The sequence below is a fragment of the Lissotriton vulgaris genome, chromosome 9, assembly GCF_964263255.1.
Source record: "Lissotriton vulgaris chromosome 9, aLisVul1.2, whole genome shotgun sequence".
Taxonomy (NCBI): Eukaryota; Metazoa; Chordata; class Amphibia; order Caudata; family Salamandridae; genus Lissotriton; species Lissotriton vulgaris.
Genome location: NC_141697.1, coordinates 711879970 through 711903077, shown reverse-complemented (window position 1 = coordinate 711903077; position 23108 = coordinate 711879970).

Genomic DNA, 23108 nt, shown 5'->3' with positions numbered 1-23108 from the left:
AGCTACATCATCTAAATAGGAAGAAAGGAAAATGTCTGCTGCGGTCTTTTTGTGACGGAGTTTAGTCGGAGCCAATGGTGGTGGCAAGTTACGGGGTACTTCCGGGGTCGCCTTGGGCAGGCCCTCGGCCAGAACTGGATACATGCCTGTAATGAGTACATTTCTTTGGCGGTCTAATTGTTCTAATCTGACCTGTTCTCCTTCTTCTAGTAACTCTTTTTCTCTGGCTTTTTCGGATTCTTCTCTACTTCTCTCGGCTTTTCTGATTTCTTTTTCTGTTCGTCTGTGTGATTCTTTACGCCACAATTCTATGGCATCTTTCTGAGATTGTCTGGCTTTCTTTTTCCATAATGCTTCTTCTACTCTCATGATGCAATCTGCATCCCATGTCCCTGAGGCAGGCCATCTAAACTTCACTTCCAGATTCTTGGTGTACTCCACCCATAGGTCTAAATACAGTACAGCATCTAAGCCGTGTTTGTGGTACATAAAATATCCTGGAGTGTCCCTAGGTGGGACAGGAACTGCTTCTTCGAGTATCCCTTTCCTAGTACCTATCTGACGTAATTTTGAAAACAGCGGCATGACTAGAGTGATTCGGATGTGAACACAATAAACACAGTAATAGACAGTAAACAATCATTCATACCACGACATCGAAACACATTAAAACATGTCGGACTGAAATTACCTGAAACGCAGAAAACACATATTCTGGAAAATTCTCTAGAACATACTGAATTACTAGATGCACTGCTGAAACAGTACAGACCGGTCTCATAAAGAGACACGTCGGACCGTAACCACCTAAGTGAATACGTCAGGACCAGATTGTGTACCCAAATCTGTCTTTACCGAGCACATATTAATGAACCCGTCTAGATGCGTTCCCAACAACGGTACTCACCGGGAAGCAAGAAACTGAAGGCCTCGGAAACTGGACTGGACTGGACTGCGTCAGGTGACGATTCTCCTACGCATGCGCTTCGGAACAGGTGGGCCTCCGGACACCTCGGACCTTGCTCTCTCGACTAGGGCTCTGGTCGGGATCCTCCGCATTCCTCACCGCCTCGTCTGGACGCCGGACCGCAGTCTCCGTCTCCCTCGTAGACCCGAGGGAAGATAGCAGGAAAACCCGCAAACGTGCACGGTTTCCGTCGGGGTTGTAGAAGGGGTCAAAGGCCGCATGACTTCACCAGCGAGTGGGGAAGGGGGGGGGGGGGGGGGGTCCCTGTTCGGGTGCCAAATTATGTGGTAAATATATTTTACCTATGCATTTTTCCGTATAATTATCAATACAAGACAGCTCATTTAAATGAGAGGCAGAGTCCGTGGTATCTGAGTCATACGGGCTTTAATGGAGTTATCCTCAAGGATGGAGCATCATGTTCCGTCACCTCTAAGGTTCAGGAAGGGACAGTCAACGTTTTATTAACATTACACATTATATATAGTAAAACTTTACAATTGAATCCAATGCAGTAGGCGTAACAGGTGAAAAGAGAGTGATAAGAACACATGTGCGTAAGAGGAGGCGTGAAAAGAGGCGTACACATGGGCGTGCACTGTACATGTCAGAGAAACGTCACAAGATACGTCACATGTGGGTGGGTGCATAGAGAAGAGTTGCAGAATCAGCAGAAATCCTTCCCCTATATGCGCGCGCAACTAGTATGACGCGAAACTGGGGGCTTTGACTTTAGCACTAGTGGAGGAGACTGGTGTCTGGAGTGGCAGGGCAACCTGTACCTATAGCATATCTGATATCTGATGTTTGGTGGATGTAATGTCTGGAGTAAAAGGTCTCTCGAGCAGGGGCCATTCAATACTGAAAGCTAGTGCATGCATACGTGTCTTGGTGCAATGCGCGAAGCCATGGGCCTACCATGATAACGGGTTCAGTAAATCACTTGCAAGGAGGACAGGAAGGCCGGGCCCTTTGCTCTGCAGCCGGGAATATGTTTACCCATTTCACTAGACTGGAATGTGTTTTCGAGGAGGCTGAGCAGATACCTGTAGGCAAAACATGAATTTGGCAGGCAGTCCAGGCCGAGCCGGGCACCGCTGCGCTTGCAGGAAGTAAGGCAGGGGTCAGGGGTGCGTACAGCTTTCGGAGACAGGAGAGATGAGGCAGAGAGGCCTCGTTTAAGGGCCTAGCTCGACTGGGCCAGGAAACATGGAGAAAGCGTGTGCGAATTTCAGAAGTGCACCATATAAAGACGGTGGCACCGTATGCCTAAGAACATAATTAACGGGCTTTCTTGGTATGGTTGGATAGCTAACATATTAAGGATGGACACAAATGTATTTGCGTCTCTCTAGCATGTATAGAACAGAAGCTACACGACATACATGGAACATGGGTGCATGGATAGGGTGCGAGTGGGGGGTACACATTAGCTACCTGAAAATTTCTATTACCTCAAATTGCTGTTACCCGCTTGCTCTGAATCTTCTCCTGAACTGTAGGAAGAGTCAGAGAATGTAGTGAAACGTCCTCTAGACCTCCCACCTCTGTAGCCCCGATTCGTAAAGCGTCCCTGTTGATCCTGACGGAAATAATCCTCAGATAGATACGGGTACGTTTTTTTCTTATCGTAGAATTTAAGATCACGGGCTAGTTTGTCAAGCTTCTTCTTGATAGTTGAGGTCTCGAAATCTTGAAGAGTCGCAACAAGTTTGGATAGAGCCTCTTTGGAATTAGTAAGGGTACTGTCACCTGAAATGCTTGCCTTCAATTCGGCTATCTGTTTGGTAAGGGCCGCCACCTGTTCTGCTGCAGTCTCTATCCCCAACACCATCCAGTGTCTTGAACAATTGTTTGCAACAAAACTGAATCCTTCACGGAATTTAGGAATGTCTACAAAAATGGCAGGTTCAACTCTGACTTGCAGGCCTGCAGGTATAATATTATTTTGAAGGCATTGAGCAAGAAAATGTCCATGTAGTTTTGTACGAATCAACTTCTTTTCTAATCTCTCTAACTGAGAAATTTTGTCATTTAGGGTAATGTCTGGTTATCTACAGTTACCAATCTTGACTCCGGATGACGAATATCCTGTAGTTGATCACACCCTCTCGCCCAGGCGGAAGGTGAGAACTAGTCTTTTGACTATTGTTTAACTTAACAATGTAGGAATCAGATATAGAAAGACAACACAGCTTTTTAACTGTTCATCTTGTTCCACCCTCTTTTGAATTCATAACGGGATGGGTGTGTTTCTAATTAGTTTTTAATTGTTCCCTAGGAGTTTGCCCACCCACAACTCTTTGTCCTGATGAAGACCCGTCCGTAAGGAAAAGCATCCTACTGTCTATTTGGGTCGAAACGCAGACGACTACACAACCGCAGACCAACTCTGGTCCCAATCTAGGCACTTATCGCTCTAACAGAGTTAGGCCTATTTTGCCAGCTACAATTTGGACTCTTTAGGAGCCTCATGATGTGGCCTTTACTTTAAGGGACCACTTGTACATATTTTTCAGAATAAGAATAAGATTTGTCACTGAATGATTCAGACCACGTCTATCCCACCCTTGACACTTCCCTCACTTCACCCCTCCCTGTTGTGAATGTGGGCACACACATGCTCAGAAACTTGTTGAATATAATATGAATTCAAGTCCAATTGAATAGGATGTGTATGCAATTTTGAAATAAATTCTCTTTTGCATCCAATAACTTTGTTTTTTTTAATTAATTCAACAGAATGAACTTGTAAATTTCTTTGTTTTATGTCTGAGGACCCCTTCCTTTCATTCTCTTTGGATTATTGCAACAGTCTCCTGCTGTCAGCTAACGAGACCGCCCTGGACCATCTTCAGGTTGTCCAGAATACGGCAGCCCGTTTGATCTTGAATGCACCACCCCGGAAGGCCTCCTATACATCTCTTTGTCAGCTCCCCCTTTTGTACCGCTTTGTCAGCTCCACTGGCTTCCGAGACGGAAACGTGTGCGGTTTAAGGTTTACTGTACCATCCACAAGGTCTTGTCCAATTCTGGATCCCGGTTACCTGGTAGATACATTTATTCCTTACACTCCTCGACGGTCTCTTCGTTCAGAAATCTAAACATTTTCTTACAGTACCTAGAGTCAATCGAGCCAGGCAAGGTGGGAAGGCCCTGTCCTATCTTGGACCCTGCTTCTGGAACAAGCTCCTGGTACAGCTAAGGCAATGTATGGATCATCTTCTTTTTAGGAAACAGCTTAAGACCTTTCTGTTTACTTCTGCCCCTTAACAGCTAGGTTTCTCCTGTTGGCGTGCTGCTAAATAAATACATTAATAAATAAAATAAAAAATAAATAAATAAGCTATGTAAAAATCATTAAACTTACATTTACCACTACAGTCAGTACAACAGTAGGGAAAGTGTTGGATAGCGGAGGGGTAAAACTTACTATTCCCACTCCAGTGAGTGCAACAGTAGGGAAGATGTTAGATAGTGGAGGGATAAGAAATACTATTCCCCTCCAGTGCTTGCAAAAATAGTGAAAGTGTTGATAGCAGAGGGGTAAAACTTAATATTTCCACTCCAGTGAGTGCAACTGTCGGTAAAGCATTGGATAGTGGAGGAGTAAAATGTACTATTCCCACTCCAGTGAGTGCAGCAATAGGGAATGGGTTGAATAGCGGAGGGGTAAAAATTACTATTCCCACTCCAATTAGTGTAACAGTAGGGAAAGTGTTGGATAGAATAGGGGTAACAATTAATATTCTCACTCCAGTCAGTTCAAAATTAAAAACAAACAAATTATTAACAACAAAAATATTTAAAAAACTAAGTAAAATAAAAATATATCAATATGTTAAAAATGTTAATACAAATATATTTAATATTACAAATTAAAAAACATATAATGCATATGACACATATCTACTAATATTATATTGAATAAAATAAAAAATAATGTTCAAATAAATATTTTTCATTAGACATTATTTAGAAACAAAAACATTAATTAGCACATACATTTAATTTTTATGCTGACAACATCCAATTAAATATATATTATTTTTTTAAACTCCATCTTAACTGCTTTTCCTTTCAAAACTACCTAATTCTGCTCCAGCCTTCTTGTTACTACTATTGTTCCTTCACTTCAAAATGCTTAGATTCTGTATTATGGGCCACAGCTATATCTATTGGGCTAAATTGGCTGCAAAAAAGAGAGGTATTGACTGGGACTTGGGTTTGCCAACTGTGCAGATGACTTGGTTTGGCCAGAAAGGGTTAATGTTTTATCAGTTGCTGGCTTTGGTTAAATCCGTTGTGGATTCCCATGCTTCTCACCTTATGATTGTGCAATGTGGTGGCAATTACCTAGGTTCGTTGACTGGGGTAGGGCAGGAAATCCTAATGAAAGAAACCTTTGCAGAACTGATGTCGCATTTCCCTCACACTGTCTTGGTGTACAGAAATGGAAGTCGTCAAATCAATTCTGTCCACAGATCGACAAACCCAGGAATAATAAATCTGTTTCTGCGTTTCACAGAGACAATTGCATGGGTTGTATCTATAACAACAATCTGTGTTTTGACTTGCATGAAATTTATAGAAATGATAGAGTACACTTTATGGATGAAGGTAACAGGGTTTTTCCAAGTAACCTGAAAGTCTCCTTCCGGTCCTATGTGTGGCAGCCATATACACACAACTAACACAACGGCTCTGGCCAGAGCCACCTTAGTACTCGAAATATTGTGAAGACTTTTTCTGAAAGATATTTTTTCTATATTTTTTTGGTCTCTTCTTGATGATGACGCAACCTACACTGAGACCTCGCAAAAATTAAAAGCAATAGCATTAATCCAATACCCTCCAACACATCCAAAAGTAATATGTAAAAAAATCCATTCTGAACATTGCCCTACTAATAGTACTATATACATACTTTTTTCAAAGCATGTTCAGACTTATATTTTTCTACTACCTTTCTTTAGAATCCATCTTTCAGACATATTTCCATTTTCGCTGTTATTTGGGTGTCTTTGCAATGATGTCGTTAACCGCGACGATTGCGCCTTTTTCATTAAGTGAAAACACATGTACACACACATATTACAGTATTTTACACACTAAGGGGGCCATTAGTATATCGGACGGCTCGCCCGATATACTAATGAGCCCCTAAGGGTTTTTTACTGAACACTTCAAACTCATGTTTTTCTTGTGTATTTCTAAAACAACCACCTCTAAAACCTATTTTCCGGTTTCACAGTGACGTTGGTCATCGTGATCCCCGCGGTTACGTCACAAATGCAGAAAGCAAAAGCAGGAATTCAATTCCTCACCACACCACATTGGAAAAATTATAACAATATAATTAATCATAACCATCACAGTAGATAACTCACTATATAAATAACTCTATAAAAACATTTATCAATATCTCTATACCAGTGAATACTAATGATTCATTGATATATATTTTATATTTTCATCAATATTCGTGACAACGTTGTTAGTCCTGATGTCCCCATGAAGGTACACGCGAGTCACGCTGGCAGTTGTGTCATCATCACGAATGTCACGCGCTATTAAAAAAAACAATTTTGGACATATATCTTCTGTCATTAATACCTCAATTTCTCTACCATGGGGTCAGAGAATCTACACCCTGACCTCTTATGTGGGCTTTCACACCGATTTTCAGCCCAGGGAACCATTCCCGATAGATAAAATGGTGGCAGCAGCTTTATACTCAGGTTGCGTTCCATCAGAGCCTTCCTATTGGCGAGAGATATCACTATAATTTTAAACTTACATTTCTCAAAAACTACTGAACGGATTTACACCAAATACGCAAAAGGCACTTCCTTGAACTCACATCTACCTTCCAGCAAAATTTGGTGTAAGTCATCGTTTTGGGCTGAGGAGGTGGCTTAAGGTCCTATGAGAATGTACATTACAAATGCAACCTTATTTCGTACCCCAAATTCTCTACCCCCACTGCACAGATAACCCCCAACCTTTCCCAATAAATAGTACCCATGGGGGAACTTTTAGCAAGATTTCATGCAGATTAGTCAAACAACGCCAAAGTTATAGCCAAGTCAAACAATGCTTTTCCTATGGCAAGTAGGTCCTAACTATAGCTACCTACTAGCAAATATTTATATATATATTCACTTAAAAAACCATAGATTTCAGGACTTATATAGTTAGAAATTCTCATTTAAAAAACCTTGCAAATTCACTTAAAAAACAATAGGTTTCAGGCCTTATATAGTTAGGAATTCGCATTTTAAAAACCTTGCAAATTCACTTAAAAAACCATAGGTTTAAGGCGTTATATAATTAGGAATTAGCATTTAAAAAACCATTGAAATTGCTCCTATATAGTTAGTTGTACTAACTATATTTCGCGCACCCGCAATCCACTGCTGATGATGTCACATATTACATCATTCATGACATGGTCAGTGACATCACTGATGACATCACTGTTGACATCTCAAATGACATCACTGATGACATCATCCAGTGACTGTGTGTTTCTGTAAAGTTTAAATATGTTTTACATATTGAAGAATGAGTGGATGTATAAGTGTCTGGATGAAGGATTTAGTAGCTGCGTGACTGACTGTATGAGTGAGTGATTAAATGTGTCTTACTAAATGCATGGGTTAGTGACTAAACTGTCTGAATGTGTGCATCAGTATGTCTGTTGTTGTGTAAGCTGCTGCATGTGTTGATCAGTAGCTATATGAGTGGCTATATGGGTTATTGATTGGTTGCCCAAGTATTTGAATGGGAGACTGAGTGTGTGTGTGTGGGTGGCTGGGAGGTGTGTGACTCTGTGCATAGATGTGTGAGCAGTTGATTCACTTGGTGTATGAGTTCAAGAGTGCATGTGGAAACAGCTATACAGGCGGTTGACTGTGTGCATGGGGGTGTTGGTGAGTGAATGGATATCTAAGTGCTACATGTGCAAATAAGTACATATGTAAACACAGTGCATGTGAGAGTTGGCATATATAAATGACTATACATGAGAGCCAGTGAATGTGCGAGTGGCTATATGGATCATTGTGTACTTGTCTCAGTGATTGTATAAGAGAGTAAGTATGTGTTAGTATATGTTTGAATAAGTAAGGTGTTGTGTGTATAACTGTATAGTTGAGGAAATGGAAGTGTGATTGATTCTTTGCATGACTGACTAGGTGTGTGAATAACTCCATGGATGAGTGGCAGTGTGTGAGTGTCTGTATAGGTGTATGAGTGCATATGATAGTGTTGTATTGATGCGTGACTGCATGTATGAGTGATTCTATGGGTGAATGAGTGAATGTGTGTGTAGACCTAGGAATTAGTGAGTGCGTATGTAGTAACTGGTATTGGTGTGTCAATGGTTTCAAGAATGGTAGTCTGTATTTAACACAGGATGTATCAAAGGTTATATTAGAGTGTGAGGAGGTGCATCGTATTATCACATGAATGATATCATCAGTGATGTGATCAGTGATGTCAAATGAGATGTCATCAGTTATGTCATTTGAGATGTCATCAGTGATGTCATCAGTGATGTCACTGACCATGTCATGAATGATGTAATATGTGATATCATCAGCAGTGGATTGCGGGTGTGCGAAATATAGTTAGTACAACTAACTATAGAGGAGCAATTTCAATGGTTTTTTAAATGCTAATTCCTAACTATATAAGGCCTGAGACCTATGGTTTTTTAAGTGAATTTGCAAGGTTTTTAAAATGAATGCTAATTCCTAACTATATAAGGCCTGAAACCTATGGTTTTTTAAGTGAATTTGAAAGGTTTTTTAAATGCTAATTCCTAACTATATCAGGCGTGAAACCTATATTTTTTTCAATAAATTTCAAAGGTTTTGTAAATGCTAATTCTATTAGCGGATAACGTTTATATATGTTATTATCCTTCTGGGACCACCTGAACAGTCATCTTGTTTCTCAGGAGAAGTGAGGCACAAGAGAGAACAAAACAAGAGTGGAAAACACGAAAAGGGGGCAGGGTTGAGACCCCCTGACCCCCTAGCCCTTCTCAGGGGGTCCCAGAAGGACCACCAAGTGCAAAAAAAATATTTTTTTTTAAATCGCGGGGGAACGCGCACGGTACGCATACCCCGCAATTTTATTTTTTGCCCTTGGGGTTCCTTTAGGGACCCCCTGAGAAGGGCTAGAGGGTTGGGGGGTCTCTACCCTGCCCCCTTTTCGTGTTTTCCACTCTTGTTTTGGGCTCTCTTGTGCCTCAGTTCTCCTGAAAAACAAGATGGTGGCCAACACTTCCTGGTTTGGACAGTTTGGAATGTTGACAGTCGACTACCAGCCAATCAGAAACTGGCTCGCGCACGTAAGGGTATGCGCACGTACGCGTACGGAACGCGTACTGTACGCGTACGGTGCGCGTACGGTGAGCACATATAGATATATAATTTGATCAAATTCAATTTTCTCAACAACTACTGGAGGGATTTTCACCAAATATAGCAAAGGCACATCTGCATAGCAGGCCCTACCATTTTGCCAAGTTTGGTGTAATTCCATTCAGCCGTTCGGGCTGTAGCCGTGTCTAAAGGTCCCTATGGAAATTAACATGGGGAAAACACGTTTTGGGACCCACCTTTCAGCCCCCGTTTGACGAATCCCCCCAAAACTTTCAGGGAAGGAGCGGAGTGGAGCTGTCCAAAATTCAGGAAAATTACACACAGATTCCTCAATTGGCGCCAAAGTTATTCCCAATTGAATGTTGAGCGCATATAGATATATAATTTGCTCAAATTCATTTTCTCAACAACTACTGGAGGGATTTTCACCAAATATAGAAAAGGCACTACTGCATACCTGTCCCTACCAAGTTTGGTGTAATTCCGTTCAGCCGTTCGGGCTGTAGCCGTGTCTAAAGGTCCCATAGAAAATGCCATTTGAAAGATTTCAAATTCAATTTTCTCAAGAACTACTGGAGGGATACACCCCAAACATACAAAAGGCACTGCTGCATACCAGTCCCTACCATTTTGCCAAATCTGGTATAATTCCGTTCAGCCGTTCGAGCTGTAGCCTTGTCAGAATGTCCCTATGGAAATCAACATGGGGAAAACACGTTTTGGGACCCCCCTTTTTTCTCGGCCCCCGCTTGACGAATCCCCCCGAAACTTTCAGGGAGGGAGCGGAGCGCAGCGAGTCAAATTTAAGGAAAATTACAGGCAGATCCCTCAATCGGCGCCAAAGTTATTCCCAATAGAATGTTTGGAATTTCCTATGGTAACTAGGTCCTAACTATATATACCAACTGGCGACCGCCAGTAGGTAATATATATATATATATATATATATATATATATATATATATATATATATATAGTCTCAATATATTTCCAATTAAGAAAATCCAACCATAGAATTAACAGCGAAAACAACTATAAATCATATATGACAAAAAATATCAATTAATTAAACTAATATAATAAATATCAACATGAGTTTAAAAACATTTTTACAAAATAATGTAAACTCTAAAGAATAGAAATTATTTAAAAGATATAAACACACATTATTAAATAGAAATGAAAATAAAAAAGATAAATGCAGGTTGAAAAACATTACATAAAGTATTTAACTCACAAAGAATTATTTATTATTTACACTCCATTCTATAAAACAGTGAGCTAAATGTTGGACGTTGGGGGGGTTACATTTACAATAAGCACTCCAGTCTAGACAACATTAGGGAAATTCTTGGGCTCAAGAGAGGTCACTTTTACTATTCCCACTCTGATCTAAGCAACAACAGGGAAAGTGTTGGTCTATGGAGAGGTTAGATGTACTATTATCACTCTAGTCTAAGCAACAGTTGTGGAAGTGTTGGATTATGGAGGGGTTAGAACTAGTATTTCCACTCTAGTCCATGCAACAGTAGGGAATGAGAAGGTGTTGGATTCCAGAGTGGTAAGATGTAATGTTACCACTCCAATCTAGGCAACAGTAGAGAAAGTTTTGGTCTCTGGAAGGGTAAGAACTATTCCCACTCCAGTCTGAGCAACAATAGGGAAAGTGCTGGACTACGGAGTTGTAAGATTTACTGTTCCCACTCCAATCAATGCAACAGTAGGGTAAGTGTTTGACTCGGTGCAGGGTTAGATTTACTATTCTCACTCCAATTCACACAAAATTAGTGAAAGTGTTGGACTACGAAGAGGTTAGATTTACTACTTAAACTCCAGTATAACAAACAGCACAGAAAATGTAAGACTTTTGAGGGACTACAATTAAAATTCCACCTCCTAATCATGTTCCACCAAATAAGTAAATATATAACATTACAAAAATTGGAATCATATTATAAAGAAAAATACATTTCACATATTACTAGCAAAAAAATCAGGAAATACATAATAACATTTCAAAAAGTTATATAAAAGTACTTCTCTACCACAAAAAAAACCAAAATACCCTAAAACATAAAATACATACTAAATATTATTTTTAAATATTATTGTAATAAACAAACTAAAACCAAAAGAATGGACACATTATCTCCAACATTGATACATATATATATAAATATTTATCAGTTGATCAATCAAATAGTATCAACAATTTATTTAAAAAATACTATAATTTCAATATCTTTCCAACCTATTCCCCTACAAAACCAACAACCCACTAGCAAAATACGAATTACTACCAAAATGAAACATTTAAATATGTTATACAATGTAAAGCAACATAAATATAACAATTGCAGGATAAAAAGAATTACCTAATTTATCGTCAATTACCTAATTATTAAACAATGAAAATGATTTAGCCGTTTAAATAACATTTTAGTTTAATTAACTTCCCAGCAATTCCCCAACAAAACCAACAACCTGCTACTGAAATACACATTACCATCAAAAATAAAAACATTTGAATAGATTGTAAAAATAATGTTAATAAAATGAATCTAGCAATAAAAAAATGGATTTTAAATATTCATAAATCGATTATATGATTAACAATTTCAAATTAAGTAGAATTAATATAACATATTAATCATGTTTAAATGTTCCTACCCTATTTCCTAACAAAAACCAACAACCCCCTACAACAATAAAAAGAATTCAATTTAATTAAAATATATAACTATACATTGAAAATAGCAAATTTTATTTAAATTCATTAAAGAACTATTAAACAGTTAAAATGTAAATAATTATTAATCAACAAAATATTTAATTAACAAAACAAAATTAACTAGACTGTTAAATGAATTATAATGTACATTAGTTCCTACTCTATTCTTTCACAAACCCAGCAACCCACTAGTACATTATAAATTACAAACAATAAAAGAAATACAATGTTAAATCAGAAAGTATTGTACAAAACCTTTGAGTTAATTTTCATAAATGTAGCTGTGCAGCTTGGAAAGAAACAGTAATAGGTATGATAGTCCAATTCAATTGGCTGGGCACTCAGCATGCAAGTGATACACAACAAAACTTTGTTGTGCGCCACTTAAGTACTGAGTTTCCCGTTTGGGTGAGGGACACAGATTCGGGTGACCAGGATGGGATCGGTCTAATCCTGAATATGAGGATTCAGGCATAAAAAATGCATTTTGAAACTATCAATTGAAGAATCATGCTTTGGATTAGAAAGACAAGGAGGCTGGAATTTCGGGTTTTTGGAATGTTCAATGGATTATTGTCAGTAAAATTGGAACTCCCTGAAGAAGTTCATTATTGTGAATGAAACACGTCATCTGAGGCTGGAATGATTGGAATATGAATAATGAGAACATACAAACTTTTTGGAATACAAATTAAAGAATAAAGAAATAAAATTGGACAAATAAATTGGACTTTTTTACCTGTTACTATTTCTTTCCAGTGTGCACCGCTACATTTATAACATTTTGTCATCTACATGCCAGAGGTATCCAGGAGCGGCAGTTTCTGATAGGATTTGTACCAAACACATTTTAATGGACAAAGGGGAGAAGGTGCGCACTATTCTACCTGCCCCTTTTTGTTGGTGTGCTACTTTATTATCAGTCAAAACTGCCACTAGAAAAAACATCATCTCTCCCAAGCACTTACATTGATGACCAGAGTTATCTTGATATTTGTATTATTGCCTGAAAATTGCAGGACACGTGGATGCTTTTAATTCTATATTTTGAAAAACACAGTGACCTCCCTTTCCCCTGAGCTCAGCTCCCAGCAACGTGGCATAGATGGCACCATCATTAAGCCAAACCTGATGGATTAACACTCTGAGGGTTATATTCACAAGAACGTGTGCTAAATATCACCCACAAATGCTAACGCACCCTTACACATCGCAGCCCATTGCAGGAAAATAACCCTATGTTAACGTGGAATTCACAACACCGCAGTACCATGCGATAGTTCGCCGAAAATGCAACCAATGTCCGCTATACTACCACTGCGCCTGAGATAAAAACACAAGCCCCAACACGGAAAAAGACATGATGGCCAAAGAGCAATGAAATCAGCGATAATCTGCACCAGTTTGCATCACAGACATGGCAGGTGGGAAAACTCACTATAAAAGTAGGAAAAACACACAAACACAAACTGACCAACACCAGAGCTCCATGGAGGCACCCAGAGTAGGCACAGAGGACGAGCGCAACCCCACGAGCAACCCGGACGACCAGCCCGGGACCTCGGGGACAGGGAAGGACAAGGACAAGAAGAAGAGGAACACGAAGTTCAGACTACAGGAAAACAGGATCCTGACCATGGAGGTGATGGAATACCATCAACAACTGTTCGTCACCTCCAACGTGTCATTTGGCACCAGAAATGGGAAATGGTGGAACATCGTGAACAAGATGAATGCTGTCGGGGAGCAGAAGAGGTCAGTGGACGAGGCCAAGAGGCGATGGATTGACATCAAGCAGAAGACCAAAGAGAAACTTGCATCCAACCAGAAGGCAGCAATGTAGACTGGAGGTGGGAACCCAGTGCCACAACAGGAGCTGGATGACTTGGAAGAGCTGGTGTCGGCAGTCATCAGTGTGGAGACAGTGGCCGGATTCGGGGGAACAGACACTGCAAGACAGGACACAACACAACCGCAACAGGGTGAGTGACTACCAGGTAATGGGGGACAGGTGTAGAGGCTAAGCATGGGCGGAAAATCCGTTACGCTCGTGGATTTTGCGGATTTTTGGGACATTCGCAATCCGCGAGATTTGCGAATTTCCCGCAAAATCTGCAAATTCGCACGCAGCGGATTTTTTTTGCGGCTCGCGTCGCTGGTGATACAATTTTTGCGGCGCGCGGCGTTTATCATCGTTTGCTGAGTTGTTTTTCTCGATATTTTGCGAGTGCTGCGCCATTTTGGATCTTGCTGTGTGATCCCGCGGGAATTTGGCGAGCGCGATTACGTCATCGCGGCTTGCCAACTTGCACAGCGAGAGTTTGTCAACGCGAGTACGGCGAGATCACGTCTCGCGGTACTTCGCAATTGCGAGATTTGAGATGCGGCGAGCAGCAACAATCTCGCAGAAGCGAAAATATCAAATATGCAATTCTGCACAAGAAATCCACCAGCAAGCAGCATAAACCTTCTTGGAATGATGATTTTTATCTGAATAACTCCTTAGGTTGACATTTGCCTGCACTTTTTTAGCGAGGAGTCCATTTTGGGGAGGAGGGGAGGGGGGTGGGAGGAAGGAAGTGCCCCACAGTCTTCAACTTCCTGTTCCTGTGCAGCAGGCTCCTCCCAGTGCTTTGTCCATCTCCTGGTCACTTTTCATTTGGATCTGGAGCTGGAAGGATTACTTTTTGTGGATGCTGCTGGATATTTGGATTTGAGGCCTTTTTGACTTTCCTTGGATCACTGTTTAGAAATTTTACAAGTAAGTTTGTTTGGGGCATTACAGTTGCTGCAACTAAAATTTTGGAATTTTCGATTTTTGGGCTGTTTTGGGGCCTTTTGCCCAGGGGTACTCAGTGGTGGGGGGACTGAGTCTTTCTGTGGGTTGTCTTGAACTTAAACATCATGGAGGGCATGGATGGATTGGGATTGTGCTGATTTTTCTGTGATTTTCGTTTTTTGGGGCTGTACTTGTGGCCTTTTCACCAGGGGTATTTGAGTCTAGCATGGGCCTAGTCTTTCTGTGGGTTGTCTTGAATTTAAACATCATGGAGGGCATGGATGGATTGGGATTGTGCTGATTTTTCAGTGATTTTCGTTTTTTGGGGCTGTACTTGTGGCCTTTTCACCAGGGGTATTTGAGTCTAGCATGGGCCTAGTCTTTCTGTGGGTTGTCTTGAATTTAAACATCATGGAGGGCATGGATGGATTGGGATTGTGCTGATTTTTCAGTGATTTTCGTTTTTTGGGGCTGTACTTGTGGCCTTTTCACCAGGGGTATTTGAGTCTAGCATGGGCCTAGTCTTTCTGTGGGCTGTCTTGAACTTAAACATCATGGAGGGCATGGATGGAATGGGATTGTGCTGATTTTGCAGTGTTTTTCGATTTTTGGGGGTGTTCATGGGGAGGGACAGGCCATGTGGCTGGTGGCCATTTTGAGTGCTGCCACAGGCACTGGCCATGTGCTGGGAGGCAAGAGGCCATTTTGAATGCAGGCTTTGTTGTTAGGCCTGCAACCATTTTGCCTACTTTTCAACCTTTATGCCCAGGGGTAGTGAGTCTTGCATGGGCCTAGTCTTTCTGTGGGCTGTCTTGAACTTAAACATCATGGAGGGCATGGATGGAATGGGATTGTGCTGATTTTGCAGTGTTTTTCGATTTTTGGGGGTGTTCATGGGGAGGGACAGGCCATGTGGCTGGTGGCCATTTTGAGTGCTGCTACAGGCACTGGCCATGTGCTGGGAGGCAAGTGGCCATTTTGAATGCAGGCTTTGTTGTGAGGCCTGCAACCATTTTGCCTACTTTTCAACCTTTATGCCCATGGGTAGTGAGTCTTGCATGGGCCTAGTCTTTCTGTGGGTTGTCTTGAATTTAAACATCATGGAGGGCATGGATGGATTGGGATTGTGCTGATTTTTCAGTGATTTTCGTTTTTTGGGGCTGTACTTGTGGCCTTTTCACCAGGGGTATTTGAGTCTAGCATGGGCCTAGTCTTTCTGTGGGTTGTCTTGAATTTAAACATCATGGAGGGCATGGATGGATTGGGATTGTGCTGATTTTTCAGTGATTTTCGTTTTTTGGGGCTGTAATTGTGGCCTTTTCACCAGGGGTATTTGAGTCTAGCATGGGCCTAGTCTTTCTGTGGGCTGTCTTGAACTTAAACATCATGGAGGGCATGGATGGAATGGGATTGTGCTGATTTTGCAGTGTTTTTCGATTTTTGGGGGTGTTCATGGGGAGGGACAGGCCATGTGGCTGGTGGCCATTTTGAGTGCTGCTACAGGCACTGGCCATGTGCTGGGAGGCAAGAGGCCATTTTGAATGCAGGCTTTGTTGTTAGGCCTGCAACCATTTTGCCTACTTTTCAACCTTTATGCCCAGGGGTAGTGAGTCTTGCATGGGCCTAGTCTTTCTGTGGGCTGTCTTGAACTTAAACATCATGGAGGGCATGGATGGAATGGGATTGTGCTGATTTTGCAGTGTTTTTCGATTTTTGGGGGTGTTCATGGGGAGGGACAGGCCATGTGGCTGGTGGCCATTTTGAGTGCTGCTACAGGCACTGGCCATGTGCTGGGAGGCAAGTGGCCATTTGAATGCAGCCTTTGTTGTTAGGCCTGCAACCATTTTGCCTACTTTTCAACCTTTATGCCCAGGGGTAGTGAGTCTTGCATGGGCCTAGTCTTTCTGTGGGTTGTCTTGAATTTAAACATCATGGAGGGCATGGATGGATTGGGATTGTGCTGCTTTTTCAGTGATTTTCGTTTTTTGGGGCTGTACTTGTGGCCTTTTCACCAGGGCTATTTGAGTCTAGCATGGGCCTAGTCTTTCTGTGGGCTGTCTGGAACTTAAACATCATGGAGGGCATGGATGGAATGGGATTGTGCAGATTTTTCAGTGATTTTCGTTTTTTGGGGCTGTACTTGTGGCCTTTTCACCAGGGGTATTTGAGTCTAGCATGGGCCTAGTCTTTCTGTGGGCTGTCTTGAACTTAAACATCATGGAGGGCATGGATGGAATAGGATTGTGCTGATTTTGCAGTGTTTTTCGATTTTTGGGGGTGTTCATGGGGAGGGACAGGCCATGTGGCTGGTGGCCATTTTGAGTGCTGCTACAGGCACTGGCCATGTGCTGGGAGGCAAGTGGCCATTTGAATGCAGGCTTTGTTGTTAGGCCTGCAACCATTTTGCCTACTTTTCAACCTTTATGCCCAGGGGTAGTGAGTCTTGCATGGGCCTAGTCTTTCTGTGGGTTGTCTTGAATTTAAACATCATGGAGGGCATGGATGGATTGGGATTGTGCTGATTTTTCAGTGATTTTCGTTTTTTGGGGCTGTACTTGTGGCCTTTTCACCAGGGCTATTTGAGTCTAGCATGGGCCTAGTCTTTCTGTGGGCTGTCTTGAACTTAAACATCATGGAGGGCATGGATGGAATGGGATTGTGCAGATTTTTCAGTGATTTTCGTTTTTTGGGGCTGTACTTGTGGCCTTTTCACCAGGGGTATTTGAGTCTAGCATGGGCCTAGTCTTTCTGTGGGCTGTCTTGAACTTAAACATCATGGAGGGCATGGATGGAATGGGATTGTGCTGATTTTGCAGTGTTTTTCGATTTTTGGGGGTGTTCATGGGGAGGGACAGGCCAGTGGCTGGTGGCCATTTTGAGTGCTGCTACAGGCACTGGCCATGTGCTGGGAGGCAAGTGGCCATTTTGAATGCAGGCTTTGTTGTTAGGCCTGCAACCATTTTGCCTACTTTTCAACCTTTATGCCCAGGGGTAGTGAGTCTTGCATGGGCCTAGTCTTTCTGTGGGTTGTCTTGAATTTAAACATCATGGAGGGCATGGATGGATTGGGATTGTGCTGATTTTTCAGTAATTTTTGTTTTTTGGGGCTGTACTTGTGGCCTTTTCACCAGGGGTATTTGAGTCTAGCATGGGCCTAGTCTTTCTGTGGGTTGTCTTGAATTTAAACATCATGGAGGGCATGGATGGATTGGGATTGTGCTGATTTTTCAGTGATTTTCGTTTTTTAGGGCTGTACTTGTGGCCTTTTCACCAGGGGTATTTGAGTCTAGCATGGGCCTAGTCTTTCTGTGGGTTGTCTTGAATTTAAACATCATGGAGGGCATGGATGGATTGGGATTGTGCTGATTTTTCAGTGATTTTCGTTTTTTGGGGCTGTACTTGTGGCCTTTTCACCAGGGGTATTTGAGTCTAGCATGGGCCTAGTCTTTCTGTGGGTTGTCTTGAATTTAAACATCATGGAGGGCATGGATGGATTGGGATTGTGCTGATTTTTCAGTGATTTTCGTTTTTTGGGGCTGTACTTGTGGCCTTTTCACCAGGGGTATTTGAGTCTAGCATGGGCCTAGTCTTTCTGTGGGTTGTTTTGAATTTAAACATCATGGAGGGCATGGATGGATTGGGATTGTGCTGATTTTTCAGTGATTTTCGTTTTTTGGGGCTGTACTTGTGGCCTTTTCACCAGGGGTATTTGAGTCTAGCATGGGCCTAGTCTTTCTGTGGGTTGTCTTGAATTTAAACATCATGGAGGGCATGGATGGATTGGGATTGTGCTGATTTTTCAGTGATTTTCGTTTTTTGGGGCTGTACTTGTGGCCTTTTCACCAGGGGCATTTGAGTCTAGCATGGGCCTAGTCTTTCTGTGGGGTGTCTTGAACTTAAACATCATGGAGGGCATGGATGAAATGGGATTGTGCTGATTTTTCTGTTTTTTTCCGATTTTTTTGTGGTGTATAACTGAACTGACGTTCCTCTGTCTTCCATTGTTTTTAGGTGCACAAGACTCAAGAGAACCACCAGTGCCAGGAAGAAGTCCTGCAGCGGTGTGTGTGTGCAGCATAACGTCACGCGACGTCACGTCTGGCCTCAGACAACTCTACAATTCGTGCAACTGCGGCCTGCTGTCTGACCTGCTCTGAAGAAGATGGCCCCAAAAAAAGTTCTCCGTAGCTCCTCTAGCAAGAAAGTTGCTAGTAAGGAGCAGAAGAAGCAAGTTACCAAGGAGGCTGGTGTGCCAACCGCCATGTTTTTTGGGAGCAAAAAAAAAAGTACGCCTGCAGCAGCAGGATCTGCTGGGGACCAAGCTGGGAGCAGCACCCCTGCTCCATTGGGTTCAGTGCCTCCACCACCACGCCAACTTAAGTCAAAGCCCTAGAGTGCTTCAGAGGCAGTCAGTGTACTTCTCCAATCACCATTGACCAGTGATGTTGGCTCATCGCAAGAAAGTAGCAGCAATGTCCCTGAATCAACACAGGTTGTTGTAACTCATCTGACAAGTGTTGAACAACCACAGCCGCAACAACAACACCATGTGCAAGTACACGCCCAAGTACATGTGGAAGGAGAGGCAGCAAAAGGAGATGCGCAAGCAGAGGTGCATGGAGGGTCACAAGTGCCCACAATAGTTGTTCCTCCCGAAGTAGGGGCACATCAGGAAATCGACAATGAAGCCGAGGTATCATTGGAAGCCACTCCTCCTGATGATCATTCATTGTCTTCCACATCCCTAGCAAGGAAAAGATCAAGGGGGGTGTCTACATCTTCTTCAAGCCCACCTCCTTCTGATGATACAGATCAAGCTTGGGAACCACTACTGCGGTCTAAGAGTGAGGCACACCATGATCTGACAAAGGTACCTAAGCGTAAAAGGAAGGTCGTCAAAAAACTCATAGCTATGGAGTGTGATGAGGCTCAACAAGAAGTGACAGATACTGCTGGTGATGAAGCCTCTCACGATGACGACGAGCCAGTCATCACAAAGGTCACTGCAGCCCCAGCGGCCATGCAGCAAAGAGACATTTTGACCCTATCCCGAGAAGCTGCTGAGCGTGATGATGATGTCGATGAGGAGGCAATGGAAATGGAAACACAACAATCATTAGATTTGGACTTAACTAGTACACCAACACCTACCGCTTCCATCTTTCTTCCTCGCAAGAAGGTACCCACCTCCACCTCAATTCGTGGTGGTGAAAGTGCAAAACGTACTGAAGTTCGGCAATCCACATCCTCCACTTCATCTGGCATTAGCAGCAGGACCACCACCACCAGTATCGCCGCCTCCTCCGGCCCCCAAAGACATTTCAAGTCTCCAGTTTGGGACTTCTTTAGTGTTTGCCCAAAAATGGAAAACGTAGCCATTTGTAGCATTTGTAAGCTTCGAGTTAGTCGTGGTAAGCTTGGTTCTAACTATGGTACCGGAGGCCAGAGAGGTCATCTTAGGAGAGCGCACCCTGTCCAATGGTTTCCGAACCTAGAGGCGGTCAAGGAAGCCGGAATTGCACGTAATGAAAACGTTGATTTTTCATCTGATGATGACGAGGAAGAAGAAGACGATTCAAACACTTCACTTACACCCAGTACCCCTGTCAGCAGCACACCCCATGTGAGGCACACTAAGAGTGTGGGAGAGAGTGAGACATCAATGCGGAAAAGTTCATCAGCGAGCGTAACTGGGTCGAAGATATCATCATCATCCCGTAAATCCTTGGTCCAGGGCAACATTAAAAAGATGTTGTTTACAGAAGCGCAATATGAACGCAACCACCCACTGACGCGTCTGTATAACACTAAGCTGGCTAAAATGCTAGCTCTGGACCTTCTCCCTTTTTCTTTTGTAGAAGGGGTTGGTTTTCTAGAATTAGTGGCAGCGCTCTGCCCTAAATGGAAGGTTCCTAGCCGGTTCTATTTTGCCCGAGTTGCGGTTCCAGCACTACATGAAGATGTTCTGAAGGTGATTGGGGCAGCTTTGCAGAAGAGTGCTGTTCACACTATACATATGACAACAGACATGTGGACCAGTGGCGCAGGCGCTGATTACATGTGCATCACTGCACACTGGGTCTCTTTTTCAGGGGCTAAAGCAAAGCTAAACACAGGTGTTGACACAGACATTGTTTTTAAAGCTGCTCGGAAACATGCAACACTAGCCATGTTTGGTTTGGAGAAACGTCACACAGCAGAAAACATTTTGGATGTCTTTAACACAAAGGTCCTTAACTGGCTGTCCCCACTAAAACGCCAGGTTGGTTATGTTTCCACGGACAATGGCGCCAATATAGTTAAGGCCATGAGGGACGGTAACTATTTCAGAGTGCCGTGTTTGGCGCACTGTATAAACCTGGTTGTCCAAAAATTCTTGGGTGATAAAGGCAGTGCAGCGTACAGTGTATTGGACACCTGCCGAAAAATGTGCAAGCATTTCAGCCATTCTTTTAAGGCCCGGAAGCAGCTGAGGAGCCTGCTATATCAACGTAAAATGCCAGTGAAAGCACTCATCCAGGAGGTGGTACCACGTTGGAACTCAACCTTCTACATGCTTGAGCATCTGTATGAGCAGTATAAGGAACTCGATCAATATTTCCTTACAGAGGGTACAGAGGAGCTGAGGATGGGTGCGGCGCAATGGAACATAGTTCAAAGCCTGACACGCATGCTTCGTCCTTTTGAGTTCTTCACGCGTGCAGTCAGCAAGGAGGACTGTAATTTGGGAAAAGCTATCCCATTGTTGTACATCCTGGAGGCTGGAGGACCAACTGAAGGAGGTGTGTTCTGTGTTTGAAAAAGATGTAAAAAACCAAGACTCTTTTCTTCTGGCTGATAAATTATTAGAGCTCCTACAAGGTGATGAACGTCTTAAAAAGATCCACTCAGAAGAGCATTACATTTGTGCTACTATTCTGGATCCACACTACAAAAAGGCGCTGGCAGGCCAAGCATTCTTTCCTTTTGATGATGAACATGTTCCAAAGTACAAACATTGGCTAGCCTTGTCAGCCAAGAGGTTTGAAAGAGAACGGCTGGAAATTGAAGGAAATGGCAGTACATCAGCAGGCCATCCCCAGTCAAAACAATCCACTTCTGCACCTGTGGCTGTGGCACAAGTGACCTCTCAGCCGTTAAAGACACCGGCAACCGGATCATCTGCACGAGACACAACAGAAACATTGGAGGCTGAAGAGGATTGGCTAGCTCTGCGTGGGTTTGGTTCTCAAAAGGTCAGAGGCACAGCAAGAGCTAAGCAAAGTGGAGGAACCGTGGATGAGGACCTTGAGTCGATGGTGAAGGACTATCTGAATGACTCAACAGAGGTCTATGTTAATTCTGACCCATTGGCGTATTGGCATGGGAAAAAAGAATTGTGGCCACAGCTCACCAACATGGCTTTAAACTACTTGTCTTGCCCACTCGCAAGCGTGTCTTCTGAACGGGTTTTCAGTGCTGCTGGTGGCATTGCAACTCCCAAACGGAGCCGCCTCTCGCCCAAAAATGTGGAGAGGTTAACAATGATCAAGATGAATTAGCACCTCATACCACCAGATTTCAGAGTACGAGAAAGCGTGCCGGATGAAGAGGAGGTGGCCAGCAACATAGATGAGGGAATTTCTACTCTGTCAGGTGACACTGAGCTCACCCTGCCTGAATTCGCAGAGTATGATGACGAAGCCTTATTCTCATTCCTGGACCGTGATACCGAGCCCTGAAAATGAGACAACGAATCAATAACTTTCTTTTTCGTCCTTATTCACTTTTATTCCTGTGTGTCTGTCTTTCTTTGTTGTGCACAGTTAATATATTTCAAACTTTAATCAGATAATCACAAAAACAAGCCCATCAGCAGAACTGTCTTCACTGGTTTGCTAATTGATTTGAAGTTGCCGCAGTCTGCATTCCTCAGGTTCACAAGTTCAGAAGAACATGCTCCTCTATCCTCCTCCTCCAGACTCCTATTTCCATCAAACCAGAGGGCTGGTTTACGCCCAATGAAGAAAGACTCAGCACTTGTGGGGGTGTTGTTATACCTCTTTGCAGGTGAGTTGACGGCTCTGGGACCATTGTTGGGAAGCTCTAATACCGGATAAAAGTGTTTTGGACCAAATCCGAGGCGCAAATTTTTTAGTGTTTTTGCTGACTTGCTTGCCTTTGAGGTGCTCTTAGGGGGTGTTCCGTCTGTTTGTGGGTGAGTTTCGGGGTCTGGGAGCACTGCTGGGACACTCT